Consider the following 16,782-nt stretch of genomic DNA (forward strand, 5'->3'; position numbering starts at 1 on the left):
ATGCGTAAATACATAGTTTTGCACTATGCCATGTTTCTTCTGGGCTGTTATGGATCAGTAAGCAATGAAACTGAAGGAAAGTTACAGCCTGGTGTCAAAAAATAGACCGATTCTCTCGAAAAGCTACAGTGGCTCTGCAAATAGTAACGTTAGTCTCATTGACTTTCACTGACAGTAAGCTATTTAGCAATATAAGGAACACAGTCAGTTGATTTTCTAAATCTGAGTGATTTAGTTCATACGCTATTCGTATAATTTGAATCATAAACATAATCAAACAGACGTATATTATTTAGGAAGATTATTAAGGACATTTTTCTATCCCCAAAGCATCACAAAATTGTCGTCCGAATATCTCCTCACATTCTCAAACGTACTGTTATGCTTCCCCTCTAAAAAGGTAACAAATTGCAGTAAATTCTACACTAGTTATTAAAACGTAAGTTGACATATCGGTAACTTAAACTGAACTATAAATGTCATAAATTAGTATCTTCATTAGTAACTTTAGCTATTTGTAAATTATTAGCTGTTTTGTGGAATATTGTTTGTAATTTAACTGTGGATCAATTTTGATTCAGGGCCATACATGGTTAGCCAGCAAGAATTAATCACGAATCTGAACGAGGCGTTTGACGTCGCTGTTGGACCGTGCCTTCACCTTCCGACAGCAGAAGAGCAGACAGAGGCGGCGTGGAAGCTCAGGGGATTCTACTTTGGTAACGACACCATCTCCAGCAATGACCCAGATCCCCTCGTCAACGTAAGTGCATCTCAAGTCTTTTCAGGTGCATTATGACAGCCAGAAAATAAGGAATAGGACAATCATGTGTTGGCATTCCAGAGAGATAAGGATGTAATTGTTCCTCCTAAAGTATTCTTAAAAATATCACGGAGCTTTTCCCACTTGATCCAGTTCTTGTCCCAAATTCCATCGTATAAACAATTCCTTGTCGAGAACCTCCGTTTCTGTGACCCACTGTCTTCCGCGTTTCCCTTCACGACTACACATTTCTTCCATTTGGGTTTACTGTTATTGACGCAGAGCTATCAATGCCATTGCTGCAGGTAGTTGTTTTTTTATTAAACGTAAATTAAACGTAATATTACCTTATAGTATTAAACATATCCTCTCGTGCATCTCTCATTCAAGTTCCCGTCCCCCAGAAACACCCATTTCCAATCATTGGTTCCTTATCTCAAAATACGTAATGTAGAATCTACTATGATATGCGTAATTTTGATACTAAGGATTCTGAACACGAAATATATTATGAAACCAGTAAGAATCGGTGTTACTGAATCAGTACTCAGCATTTATTGTAGTAACCTGTATGAATATGTAGTCCCTTTTCTCTCTCCTTTTTCCTGTCATTGCATAGTTAAGCAAAGTGGAAACAACTAGCATACATAAACACCGTAAGTACAGTGCCAGCAAGATGTTAAAATCAAATGTGTGTGAATTCCTAAGGGACCAAACTGCTTAGGTCATCGGTCCCTAGATTTACACACTACTTAAACTAACTCAAACTGACCTATGCTAAGAATAACACACACAACCATACCCGAGAGAGGACTCGAATCTCCGGCGGGAGGGGCCGCGCAGACCGTAACTTGACGCCACAAACCGCGCGGCCACCCCGCGCGACGTTCCAGCATGAAAACGTATGTACGAACTTGTAGTATGAAATATGCAAAATAACTCTGATAGTTTAGTGGATCTCAGTTAAGGTGAAAAACCTTTTGAGAACCAGTGCTGCAAATAGACTCCCTGATTATAATTATCTGATCACTTACAGTGAACATTAAATGGTATGCACCCACACTCTGCCTTAATGAAGGCTTGAGATCTGCTGAGAACGCTGTCAGTGAAGAGTCTGGATGTCTGTGGAGGAATGGGATTTCACTATTTCTCAACAGCCGCAACCAGAGAAAGTGATGGTGTCGTACACTGGAGTCTGGAGCGAAGACGAACTTATCCCAAAAGTGTTCCATTGGGTTCAGGTTGGCAGTACAGGCAGGCCAGTCCATTTCAGGAATGTTACTATCCACCAGTCATTACGACGGGGTGCATTGTCTTGCTGACACAGTCATCGGTTCCGAACTGCTCCTCTACCGCGCCCACTAGCCAATGCTGTAAAACGTGTCCATATCCTTCCGCATTTAGCGTTTAGTTCAATAAAGGTACCACACCCTCATCGTCAAGAATAGCCCTATATCTTAACACCCTCTCCTCGATACCTCACTATTCGCACTATATTCGATGGCAGGTAATGTTCTACAGGCATTCACCGAATCCATATAGTTCCACGGTGCTGCCACAGGGTGTATGGTGATTAATCACTGCAAATCACTCGTGTACACACAATTAAGTCGCGTCGATCTTTGCACCACTTCAAGCGTCGCTTAACATTGACTGCAGTAATGTGTGGCTTATGATGAGCTAATCGATCGTTGTACCCCATTCTACTCAACTTCCTACGCACAGCCATTGTGCTATCTGGACTGCTGGCAGAAGTTTGGAACTCACGAGCGATTTCTTCCGCTGACTTCGTGTGAGTTTTTACAGCCACCCTCCACAATTCTCAACTGTTTCTGTCCTTCAGTACGTGAAATCTCCCTGGTCTTGCTTCAGTTGTGGCTGTGGCTGTTCCTTCACGTTTCCACTTCACAATAACATCACCATAGTCTGCTTAATTCGCTCACGAGATGAACATACAGCTTGATGTTTATAACATCAGGAGAGGCTATGGCCTTCCTTTTTAGAACTAGTTGTAAAACTGACTCCGAATTTTCTGTTACTATCTTGGGTGCAAATGTCTTGACGGTCACTATCGAGTGGGAAAATGCAGGGCCCCCTTAAGGGCAGGCGAGTACCCAACTCTGGAGGCAGCTACTTGGGAACCCGATAGTAGTGGAGTGTACCTGAGATTTTCTTAAATTCCAGTGACCACATAGTATTGTCGCAGAATAGCTGTATGCATCAAGCCGTATTTGCTGTTGACAGTAATAAAAATCACAGCATACTAGAAGAAAAGAGTATTATAAACTAATATTAGTTAACTACAGAAATACGTTCCCGAAATGACTCTTACCCATTGAACTCATTGTGCGTAATATTTTGTACAGAAACGGATTGCAATGCAACAGTAAACTGTGAATGGAAGATTATTCAAAATCATAGGCTCCACACTAATGAAAGCGCTGGTTCCATTACCGTCGAAACCTCTGTAGTGTCTAATGAGATAAATACATCAGAATATGCGGCTGCAGATTAAAGCCAAATGTGTATGTAAAGTACATCGATGGAAAAAAAGATCATAATACCAGGAAAAAGTAGCGCAACATAAACGAAAGTTGGTAGCCGTGTTTCTACATATGAAAGATGATGTCTGTTTGAATTTCGCGTCAGTTGCATAAGACTGTTGATTGTAGCAAATCGTGTTTGCTTTGAATACACGCTGTAACGGTCATGACCTTTACTTACCTTTGAGATTGGAGTGGTGAGTTGATGTTAGACAAGAATGCCTTTAAGGTGACTTAGGCGCCGTTATCAACACCTCACTGAGTCTAATCGAGTTTGTGTAATACGGCTATGACTAGATGGATGTTCCTTCTGTGATACTTCAGAAAAACTTGACAAAAATGTAGCCACTGTACATAATTACTGACAGCGACGGTCACGGGAATGTTCGGTTGTAAGAACATCGGACTCCGAACAGCTGCACGGGGGAGCACTATCGAGAGGGAACACCACCGTATTCGGTGTATGGCTCTATCGCTTCGTACTACATATGCACCAGTAATATGATTAATGAGAAAGAAAATTTTAAAACCTCAGTTGAATCTTATCTCTACGCTTCCTTAATATCTCCTCTGCACACGTTTTTTATATTCTTCCTAAGATTAGGGTATAAAAATTCGCGTTAAAGGTTATTATTTGTTACTGTGGGGTTCCGATGTCTGAACCTGTCAACTGCCAGTATCGGTATCTCGGAGACAACTAAAAAGATATCTCACACCGAGTATGTGTTGTTACTTACCAGACTGCTCGACGCGGGGACTGTTTTCTTTCAACATATTGTATAAATCTCAAGTAACGTCATACCTTCATTCCTTTTTGTGATCTCATTAGTTTTGTGACAGTCGTGATGAAGACACAGCTACCTACTTTCCTAGTGTTTGATGTCCATAACTTACAGAATTTATTTTAACGTGCTTTACTAATATCAATTGAAACTATACGGTTCTAGAGACCTTTTCAAGTCACAGACATCTATAACATATTTATGCAAATATACATCAGGAATTTTTTGGAATTGCAAAGTTCTCTGGAACCCTATAGTTCCATTTGAATGTTACAGTGCGCCGTAGTGATTGCGTATCTACCTATTGAGGAGGAGACTTGGGTTCGAAGTTCGGCCTTGATATAAATTATCATTCGCCGCAGTTATACTGACAGCAATACTTAACTGAACCATATGCTTATTCTCTAGTATGTTTCTAGTATTGCCATACTGTTTGTGGATAGGTACTCGGACTTTTGTAAAACGTTTAGTAATTATTTTTGCAGGCAGAAAAAAATAACCAGGTTTCAAATGATTCACTAGTTTTTCATCTCACATGAAGTCTCAGTAACACTTATTTGTTGTAGATGTCTAGGAAATGCAATGTGGTTACAACTCATCTTTATGTATATGCAGTACTCACTAGTTGTAGAAAATGTATGACAAAGGAACTAACACATTATCCCATTATCAAGTTTTATAAAACAAGGAACCACATGCGGCTATAAAACGTGCATCTCTACACAGAAAAACTCTTCGTAGCACTTCCCGTGTAGGCGTTTAACACCCGTACAGATCTTAGTTATCAACTGTCCGTATGTACCCAAGTTTGTACTGACATGTTACTTATATGTCACAGTTCCCAACGATGCTGCCGTCTACAGTAAAATCTATGAATGTTTATGCGTCAGTTATAACAAATACTAAATTATTTACAGTACTAAAACCTAAGTAGTTTGGGAAATTCTCTCATAAAATGAAAAATGTAATGATTATGTTTCCTGCAACAAAATGTTTCTGATTGATTTTCGTTTCACGTATTTCAGACGAATAGCTTACAGCCAGGCTAGATAGACAGCCGAGTTTGTCATAAGTCACATATGGCCACAATTTCAACTAGAATTTCCTTATGTTAAAATTTTCTGCACACAGTTACCCTTAGGGTGGCCCTGTCATAAGTCCCACGACATTCTTTTTTTATTTTTTATTCATTTATTTTTTTAACTGAACATTGAGGAATGATGTATCAGTAAAGATCGTAAACCGATTTGACAAAAATTTATGTTGTTTCCGTGTGTATATCTTTTTTCTGTTCATGTTGTATAATTTGCATGTAAAACTAGATAGTACGCATTAGTTGGCAACACCGACACTTCGATCTAGGAAAACCACGACAATCACTAAATAGTGGTATTGTGTGATAAAATCTGTTTAGCGAGTAAAAGTTTCGTTTATAGAAATAATGTCTGCTATATCTTTATTTAGTCATTGATGAGAGATACGATTTTACTGTAACAGTTCATGAATGACATCAGCATCTTCGCGACGACGGACGACTTAGTGAGGAAAGTTACAGAACTGTCCAACTTACCAGCATACTACTATGTGTTTGACTATGGACAGCCCACATCCCAATCAGAGTGGGGTAAGTACAAATACCTACAGTGTAGCTGTATTTACGTAGTGGGGTAGTGTTCATACAACCCCACTTATTCTAGCACATAGGGCAATTTAGAAATGGTAGGAAATTCGAAGAGTTTCTATTATTTAGCAAAGCAGAATGAGCTTGCATGGTTGACACACTATTCGAAGATGACGGTTCCCGTCCAGGTCAAAGGGTGCATTGTTCTCCTTATCTCCACTGTAAGACAACCATATCGCTTAAAATCGATAACATGAAACTTTAACCGCATTATGTATTAACTAATCCTAATAATTTATTATCCACAAAGACTTCAAGGATTTCCTCAACGCCAGCAGAGGTGCAAAGAAGATAGTTATCCCCAGTGTTACTAACCATCATGTAAGGAAGAGTTAAGGGTTGCTATACTTTCAACTACCTAGTTTCAACTACTTTTCCAGGTAACAGAACTATCCACTTCCTACATCCAAAAGACACATGCGTATCAACATTAACAGGAAAGTTTGTGCAATTTTTGACAGGGTAGTAAATAAGAAAATAAATAATAGTGAACAAAAATTTTATTAATTTTATATATACACTCCTGGAAATTGAAGTAAGAACACCGTGAATTCATTGTCCCAGGAAGGGGAAACTTTATTGACACATTCCTGGGGTCAGATACATCACATGATCACACTGACAGAACCACAGGCACATAGACACAGGCAACAGAGCATGCACAATGTCGGCACTAGTACAGTGTATATCCACCTTTCGCAGCAATGCAGGCTGCTATTCTCCCATGGAGACGATCATAGAGATGCTGGATGTAGTCCTGTGGAACGGCTTGCCATGCCATTCCCACCTGGCGCCTCAGTTGGACCAGCGTTCGTGCTGGACGTGCAGACCGCGTGAGACGACGCTTCATCCAGTCCCAAACATGCTCAATGGGGGACAGATCCGGAGATCTTGCTGGCCAAGGTAGTTGACTGACACCTTCTAGAGCACGTTGGGTGGCACGGGATACATGCGGACGTGCATTGTCCTGTTGGAACAGCAAGTTCCCTTGCCGGTCTAGGAACGGTAGAACGATTGGTTCGATGACGGTTTGGATGTACCGTGCACTATTCAGTGTCCCCTCGACGATCACCAGTGGTGTACGGCAAGTGTAGGAGATCGCTCCCCACACCATGATGCCGGGTGTTGGCCCTGTGTGCCTCGGTCGTATGCAGTCCTGATTGTGGGGCTCACCTGCACGGCGCCAAACACGCATACGACCATCATTGGCACCAAGGCAGAAGCGACTCTCATCGCTGAAGACGACACGTCTCCATTCGTCCCTCCATTCACGCCTGTCGCTACACCACTGGAGGCGGGCTGCACGATGTTGGGGCGTGAGCGGAAGACGGCCTAACGGTGTGCGGGACCGTAGCCCAGCTTCATGGAGACGGTTGCGAATGGTCCTCGCCGATACCCCAGGAGCAACAGTGTCCCTAATTTGCTGGGAAGTGGCGGTGCGGTCCCCTACGGCACTGCGTAGGATCCTACGGTCTTGGCGTGCATCCGTGCGTCGCTGCGGTCCGGTCCCAGGTCGACGGGCACGTGCTCCTTCCGCCGACCACTGGCGACAACATCGATGTACTGTGGAGACCTCACGCCCCACGTGTTGAGCAATTCGGCGGTACGTCCACCCGGCCTCCCGCATGCCCACTATACGCCCTCGCTCAAAGTCCGTCAACTGCACATACGGTTCACGTCCACGCTGTCGCGGCATGCTACCAGTGTTAAAGACTGCGATGGAGCTCCGTATGCCACGGCAAACTGGCTGACACTGACGGCGGCGGTGCACAAATGCTGCGCAGCTAGCGCCATTCGACGGCCAACACCGCGGTTCCTGGTGTGTCCGCTGTGCCGTGCGTGTGATCATTGCTTGTACAGCCCTCTCGCAGTGTCCGGAGCAAGTATGGTGGGTCTGACACACCGGTGTCAATGTGTTCTTTTTTCCATTTCCAGGAGTGTACATTTACATACAGAAAACAGCTGTTTCCACATTTTTGGTTGTAGTTTCAATAACATCCAGTTCAATTTGAATTTATAATTTAAATACAAATTCCAATTATCTGTTTCTTTCGCCAGCCAGTAACCAGAGAAATACTAAGAAACGATGTTCTGATATTTCAATAGATATGAATTTTTTCCTATGGATTGTCTCTTTTATGACTAACGATTATCTCCATTGCTTCTCGCAATTCTTTGAGCTGAAAACATTAGTAAACTTTAATTTTTCCTCTTATCTCTTGCATTACACTATTGTTAAAACACTCCTCATCATACTTGATTTATTTTGGCAACTATTCTGCTATGTATCCTGTTGAAATTTCCATATAAAATATTAAGTTCACAATACGTGCAAACAAATTATCATTAAATGTTATCATTCCATTCCTTTCAGTTTCGCAAATGGCCATTTTAATAGTAGGTGCGCAATGTTAAGCTGACCACATTTAGATGCAATGTAATATCCTTTTGGAAGAAATCCAAATGATATTGGATGTTTATAAAAAGATGTTTCGAAACTTCCTTTAACATAACAAACTTGTAATTACAAAAGTTTTGGCTAGTATTTCAACTTACGCCGCTTATTATTGATATTTATAATAAATGCTGATATTTTATATTACCTAGTTGTATTTGGATTTTTGCATACAATGTGTTTCAAGAAATTTGTAGACCTCACTAGTACATGTGCAATGCTTTCAACTTTTTCCAATTTCAGTTCACACTCTTTCGTCATGGCAGCTATTAGCAACATATACAGCAGGTTTAATTTTTTTGGATATGGTGTCTTCCATTTCCAGTTTTATTTTGCATATCCATGACACCTTAAGTGCACTTAAACGCGCAATTTCTTTAATGACGTAAGTCAGTTTTACATAACGTTTCTTTTTCTTAGGATCTGTGGGACAACATTGTTCGTAAAAATCAGCCATAATCTCGTAATGTCTTTATTGGTTTGTGGGGAACAATATTCCAGATTGGGAAAAATATGGTTATGTAGCTTTAATGAAACCCTTCCTCACAATACTTGTATCTTCTTTGTTGTTCTTGACAGACAGAACATAGTTTATAATCTTTTCTCTACAAAAAACTTGTGTATTTAGGATCCATAACCAGAATTTTATATAAGTATCAAACAGATTGTATTGCATGTATGTGAATATTTACAAGGCATCATCTTTCATCTTTAGAGTGTACAATGGGAAATCTTAGCTGCATCAATGTGTCTTCTGTGAGAGTAAAAAGCAATAGCATAGTTTCGTCAAAGGTGTCAAACATACCTCAGTTAATGGGGTAGAAGAGGAGGCCAATGGACAAACAATTTGACATGTAGTTATTATAGGAAAACCCAGACGATCTTGCTACTGACATTGCCAACATAACGTTCAGTGAAATCTGTACACTTCTTAGGAGAAAAAAATTTAAATATCCTTTCGTCCATTACAGAACCATTTTGTGACTGCTTTATGGTGGTTAAAATCTGTGATCAAGCGGACTGGCAGGAACAGATAAAAAAGGTACAGAGACAATGCCAAAGAAATAAATGTGTTGTGCATTTTAACAGCTATCTGTGCTGTATATTTCACAAGTTCACGTCGACGAGACATGTTCTCAAGATGAAGGTACCATTTCGGCTAAATTGGAATGACAATGTGACACAAAGAGGCTTTCTAATAACAGAAATTCACAGGGATTCACTGGCAGCCATTTCGAGGAAATACAAAAATCCTGTGGTAATACTATATAAACTGCAATAGGCTGACGCTAAAACGGGTGAACTAATTGAAAATGTGCCTGGAAAATTGCAGTAACTTCGAGTAGACCATTATTACGTTAGGGGTCTGGATAGAACCCAAGTTTTTGCTGGTATTTTTAACAAAATGGGAGGGGGTGGAGCGGTGGCTACCGAATATCAGTGACCTTTTGTGCAAGGAAACTATCAAGAAATAAGCAGTTTCTTTGTAAATAACGATACAAAATTTGGAATAGATTTCTTAAAGTGAGTGAGCTACAACTGTACAAATTTTTATGTTAGTCACAAAGCTAGGGGGAACTAGTTTAATGGGAATCATCTTATTGATTTTAAATCGATCTAAAGCACATGGTTTTGCGAGACACAAAGCTACAGTGTACGATTAGAAAGTGTATCATGTCTTTGACCCAGACCGAAATTGTGTAAGTGCGTTAGGCACCAACAAACAGTATTTACAATGTGCACCACTGTATTCTATATCCAACAGAACAGGTACAGTGTGGTATTTAACAGTGCTCTGCAGTTTGTCTTCTGAGGCACTAAGAATACCCGAAAACTGACTGGTGTGCAAGTAAGTCTTGCAGGAAACCAGCACTGAGAAAACAATGTAAACTATGAGCTGTCTGCCTATAGAGTAACTAAGTGGAGTTTGTGACGTATTCTCCAACAAATATAGTGTTTTACTAAAGATGGAGAAACGTATTTTTCTCAGCCCATAACACTGTTCTCCATAATACTGTATGATATAATTATTACTTAATTAGGATAATTCCTAATAATAATATTGAGGAAAAAGAGCCAATGTGTCTAAGAGACAAAGCTGTTCTCTGCTAGAGAAATTAATTGTTTGTGTGATATTAATGCATCATGCATGCCAAAAAGAAGACTAGAAATGGGAAAGATTGGAATCAAAAAATGAAAACTGGAGTATATGGCGTAAACAACTGCCATAATGAAAGAAAATAAACCTCAGTTGGAATAATAAGAAACTAATGCAGATGTACAAGCCAGATTTAAAGTCTCTTTGAACATAATGTACGAAAATATCTGGATACAACCAGGAATATAAAACATCAGCAAACAGTGTAAATGGAAATGATAAGTAATCATATATCGGAGTACTGGACAAAATTTTTGGTTTTGGTCACATTTATTTTGTTAAAGGAGGCATGAAAAAATGTTCATAGTGTTCCAGTCCTATCGGAATCCGTTTAATACGAATGGTTACATGGTCTTTAAATGTAACTGACTGTACACGTGCAACTAGAAACGAAACAGCCATTCCATGTGTTTAAAACATGCAAAGGTAATTTAATGCTAATTCGTTCACAAACATTGTAAACTTACAGTTTATACTGAAACTTCCAAAGAATGTGGAGGAGAAGAGTGACATAGTATACCCAGGAAGATGTGGAATATTAACCAATAGTGTAATTCATGAGATAAGATGCAAAATTAAAACTCCCAACCGCTCTCAGTTACAAGAATTGTAATAAGGAACATAGTTAACTATCAAAGATGCAAAATATATGGTTTACAGGATAAAATTGCTATTTACTGTAATTTGATGATGTACTTTCTTTTTATTTTTCACATTACTGGCTGGGGAAAGAAATAGACCATCCAAATTTAGATTTAAATAAGAAATTAAAATCATATGGGGTGTTATTTAAATTATGCCAAAGAAAAACAAAGAACTGTCTTCTGTGATTAAATATATATGCTAAATTTAGTACATTTTTGTGCAAGATCGATAATTTTCTTATTCCCTACCTTGCCAAAAATCCTTAAAAATACATTTTCATTGATGTTTCGTATGAAGGAAGTGGGTAGGATGCACCTGAACAGTAGTTGAAACTAGGTAGCTTACTTATAAGAAAATATTTCTTACTCTGTTTCCATGTTTTTTGCAATCCAAGCCTTCAATCCTGATACCAGTCAAAGTCACTGTTCTGTTGCACATAAATGTTAAAGGCACCTCTACTGCATGATTACAAAAAAGTTGAGACACCTGTTACAGTGTGTGTGTGTGTGTGTGTGTGTGTGTGTGTGTGTGTGTGTGTGTGTGTGTGAGTGAGTGTGTGTGTGTGCGTGTGTGTGTGTGTGTGTGTGTGTGTGTGTGTGTGTGTGTGTGTGTGTTTAGAACATGAGTGCATGTAGCATACACAACATGAGTGAGGAAACTGATATCTAACAAGAACACGGGAATGGTGAAGATAACTATTTTATTATATTTTATTTTTTTGACTGATGTTGGTAGTGGGGAAATCCTTGACTGTCATTTTTTTCGATATGAAATCATTGTAATAGTTAGTACATAAGGATGATAAAAGTGAAAGGTAGTCAATATGGAGTCACAAAGATGCCGTAGAATCGAGATAAGAACAATGGGCACCTTGTCTTTGATTGCACCCGACATCTGGGATAATTCTGGAAAACATACAGCCTCATCTCGATTTCCTGACCAATAGAAAAACACCTTTTCGAATTTTCCGCCATTTCAAGAGAACAAATTCTCCTTGATAATATAGGGGAGAAGGTAAACTGTCTTTGACACTTGAACTAAGAGGAGATCTGTCAAGAGTACAGGCTGCAGTCGTATACCCAATGCGCCACTACATATGTAGTACAGTCGTAGAAGGAGTTCTGAACCTCTGCCCTTGAAAACTGAAAAAGTTATCCAAAAGCAACAAACTGTCATTGAACAAAGCCAATCATCATAACCATCATCATCATCTTGGACAGTTTCCAGCTTCTGGCTGGGTCTATTTGGAACATAAGCCTCTCCATCATCTTCTATCTTGCCATCATCTCTCCATCTTCACCTTGGTCCAGTCTTCTTCTTTCTTCTGGACGCTTTTCTCCACTCCTTTCAGCCATCTGTCTCTCGGTCTTCCTCTTGGTCTCTTTCCTTCCAGTTTAATATCGTGTATCCTCCTGGGTATCCTCTTCTCCTGTCAATTCTTAACCTGTCTATCTTTGTCACTCCAATACTGTTCCTCAAGAATTTCATCTCACTAGCTTGTACTTTGCTTTTCTCTCTTCCTTTCGTAATCCAGGTTCCGGATGCATACGTCAGGATTAGGACACTGTATGGGCGGTATATAAACTTTTTACTGATTTGGTATACCTCCTTGATCCATATCAGGGTTCTGACACTCTTCCGAAATGCTTCTGGTTTTTCCCTCCACTTGTTTATTTCTCTGACGTTTTTTCCATCTTCCTGTATCAGGCTTCCTAGGTACTTGAAATTTTCCACTCTCCTCAATCCTCTCCCCCTCCCCCAATAACAGTGGTTCCTCTCTCCTTCGTTGTTGTTGTGATAATCATCTCGATCTTACTTATACTAAATTTTATCTAATATTCTTGTACTGTTCGTTCCCATATGTCCAACTGCATTTGTACTTCCGCCTCCTTATTCCACCAAATCAGATCATCTGCAGACAGCATAGCTTTCATCTTTACTTCACCAATTACTTGTGCTACTGTACTCATTATATCATTCATTACTACTATGAAGAGTAGTGGAGAAAGTGCACTTCCCTGCTTCAAGACATTCTTCAGTTCAATCCAAGCTGATCTCTCTCCTACCACTTTCACACAGCCCACACTTCCATGGTACTTTTCCCTTATCCTCCAAAAAATCTGTTTTGCTACTCCTCTGTTCTCCAGGGCCTTCTTTGCTTCAACGTACACTACCATTAACTTTTTAAATATCCACGAAGGTCATTAGTAGATCTATTACATATTCATAGTGCTGTTCCTGCAGTTGTCTTAGAGTAAAAATTAGATCCACTGTGGACCCTCCTGTTCTGAAACCACGTTGCTCTTCTCTCATCCCTCCTAATTTTGCCTGAATTCGTGCTTTCAAAACATTCCTAAAAATCTTTGCACAATGATTCATTTGTGTTATCCACCGATAGTTCTTGCATTTTTATCTATTTTCCTTCTTAAATATCGGGATCATTAATCCCTTCTTCCAGTCTTCTTTGATAATCTGCTGTCTCCACACAATTTTCATTACTCGATATATCCATTGTATCCCCGCTTCTCCTGCTACTCTCACCATCTCTACACTTAGCTCATCCAGACCTGATGACATCCCTCCCTTGATCTTGCCAAATGCCTCTTCCACTTCTCCCAATGTAAAGTCTTTTTCTATTTGCTGTTCCTCCTCTTCTTTCTCCTCGGCTTGTCCCTTATCATCCAGGTCTCCATAACACCTTTTTTGAACCTTTATTATCCTCATCCATTATTCTGATTCACTGTTCCATCCACTATCTTCTCTCCTCCGGCACCACTCTTTTAATTTCTTTCTTTCTCGCTTGATACTATTCTCTTGTCTCTACTGGTCTCTTCTGGAACCATACCCTAAAGGCTCTATACTTCTTTTGCACCGTATCCCTTGTTTTATCATTCCACTGGGATGTTTCTTTCCATCTTTTTCTTTTCGTTTTTCTTTTCCTCTCACATATTGTTCGACATATTCTTCCCTTTTCCCTTTAATACGCCCCATTCCTCTTCTACCTTTTTTGGTTCATCCTTTGGGATGCTGGATGCTTTCCTTTACGATTTGAACCTACTGTAGCCTGCTTTCCTCCTCCTTCAAGTTCCATACCTTTATACATCTTTCCTGTTTTTCTGTCCCTTAGTTATCCTTAGTCCCTCTAAGACTCATTACCAGAAAACGGTGGTCGCTATGCAAGGCTTCTCATGGTATTACCTTAATGTCAATGATGTTCCCATTCATCTCACTATTGTACAGGTAGTAGTCAACTATCGACTTTCTCTTTAAGTCTTGACTGTAATAGGTAATCTTGTGGCTCTCTCTTTTCATGAGCCAAGAGTTTTCAACCAGCAAGCCATTCCTTTGACAGAACTTCGTCTTTCACCTTCCCCATTTCGGCAGACCTAACCCTCTCGTCCAAGCACACTTTCATATCCTTGTCTTTCTCTTCCCATGTGTGCATTTAAATCCCCCTTTACTATCACATTCGTCCTTCGCATCTGATTCTGCATTTCCTCTTCAAACTCTTGCTTCTCCTGATAAGTGCAACCCACCTGTGGCACATACACTTGTACTGCCTTTATGGTCGTCCCCTGGAGTGATATTTTGATATTCATCACCCTGTCACTTATTCTCTTCACTTCCTCTTTTAATCTATCTCTTACTAATATTCCCACTCCATTTCCCCTTCCCTCCTCATTTCCACTCCAATATAGTCGGTAGCCTTTCCTTCATTCTCTCCCTCCTTCTCTTTTCCATCTCATTTCAGCTAACCTCAATAGGTCTAACTTCCTTCTTTCCATCATGTCTACTATCTACTCCACCTTTCCAGTCAATATCAATATTAGATACTATTTTGTTACAAAACCTATGCATCAATTTGAAAGCTGACTGCTTCTTACTCATGCATGTTGGTTTAGAAATCTGAAGCTACTACAGTAAAAGAATACCCTTCTTAATTCGTCGTTGTGTTTCTAAATTTACGTGCTTTATACTCAAAGCTACATTACATTCGAGAAACTGAATGATTTATCTAGTAGCCGTACATTTGTGAACAATTTATGGGGAGCTGCATCCTCAAAATTTGTATCTTTCATTAAGAATAAGAAAAAAAATGTCTTAGTTTTGTTGGAGAGTGGCTGTACGGTTGCAGGTGTTCTTCATTCTGGGGAAATGCCCTTCCTCTTCCTAAGGAAAGATACAGAATACAACCTGGACCCGGAGTCGGAGGAGGAACGCGTCCGCCGGAACATGCTGTTACTTTGGACTAACTTCGCTAAATATGGGTAAGAGCAAGGAAACTGTTGCTTTTTGCGGCAGTGCTTCGCAGTACGAACAATGTCACTTTACATCACCATTAAAATTTGGCAAAGCAGCAGATGAATCATCCGCCCTATGCTTGCACAAATCTGTAAGGGGCGATGAAAACTTTTCCGTTTCAGGTCGTTGATAAGCGTGTATGTAACACAACGCGACTCCAATGTGGGTACGTGTGCCGACATGTAGGCTAAGTACTAGTGTGGCACTCGCGTCTTTCCGACGTGCGTGCGGTAAATGCGGAAACGTGAACTGTGACGATGTCAGTATCAGACAGGGCGAACAATCTGTTAACTTTTCTTGGCTGTCGAAGGACAAACACTGGTAGACATCCATCGAAGACTTAAGAATGCTAGGGGTCAGCATATCATTCGAAAAGCACTGTTATGTAATGGTGGTGCTGCTATTTCATGTAACGCACATCCCCGAATCGCAAATTTCGAAAAGCATAAGATATCTACCAGCCCTGTTGTCCCGCTCTCTCACCATACGGTTGTAACACCTTCGGTCCCTTATAGGTCTCGATGGGTCGACGATTCCTGTCGGACGAGCACATGCAGTAGGCGGTTACGGATTTCTTCACGCCGCAGGACACTGTGTTTTACCACACACGTATCTTCAACCCAGTGTGTCTCTGGGACGATTGTCTCAATGCCCACTGAGAGTTGCATATAAAGTCTTCGAACGGAAATTTGTTGATAGCCCCCTATAATAGTTCCAGATTACAGTCCCGTGAGGTCTCTATATACTGTCAGAGAGAGTGCATGTAACAGGCGTAGGTTTTCCCTTACACTGTTTTCTCTTTCCTTTTTGCTGCAAATGCGTACATGTTAATATGCAGTGGGTTAAGACCATTTTGGGAACTCAATACTTCTCACAATTACTCTGAATCATATCACTAAATCATACCTCTAACATACCTGTGTAGTAAATGAATGCAGTGACAGCATTAAATGAAGCATTAAATCATCGCAGTTGTTGTATCGTACAATAACGGAAGCTGTATTTACTTTCTAGGAATCCAACGCCGGAAGCAGACCCTGTAGTATGGGAGCCGTACCACCTGACAAATCGGGCTTATCTGCTAATGCAGGCCAACTTCTCGCTAGCTCACGACAAGCTCGGCGAACGCATGGACTTCTGGCATGAGAATGTTCCTCTTCTTCCTTTTCCCGACACCTTCTAGAAATACACTATTCTTAACAACAGAAAAGCTACGCTAAGCCTTCATAAATACTTGTAATGCAGTTTAGGACACAATTTCATTCGATGTGTGTGTAATTAAATCACTGAATTATAAGAGCAGCCACATCTGTATTAAAATCCCGTCAGGAAATAAATCCGGAGCTTCCTGCGGTGCTTGCATCAAGAAGTGATCTTAGTGTTCGCAATACGCAAAATAGAATCTCTTTAACCAGGAATTTCATGGACCTTTTTATGGTGGTTTCATAATTTC

The 16,782-nt window shown here is 40.2% G+C and overlaps 1 pseudogene; it reads left to right on the plus strand.

Moving 5' to 3' along the window:
* LOC126474522 (cholinesterase-like) overlaps nt 1-16,569 on the plus strand; it is a 57,367-nt pseudogene extending 40,798 nt beyond the window's left edge.
* The last annotated feature ends 213 nt before the right edge of the window (nt 16,570-16,782 follow it).

This window comes from Schistocerca serialis, chromosome 4, assembly GCF_023864345.2.
Source record: "Schistocerca serialis cubense isolate TAMUIC-IGC-003099 chromosome 4, iqSchSeri2.2, whole genome shotgun sequence".
Classification (NCBI taxonomy): domain Eukaryota; kingdom Metazoa; phylum Arthropoda; class Insecta; order Orthoptera; family Acrididae; genus Schistocerca; species Schistocerca serialis.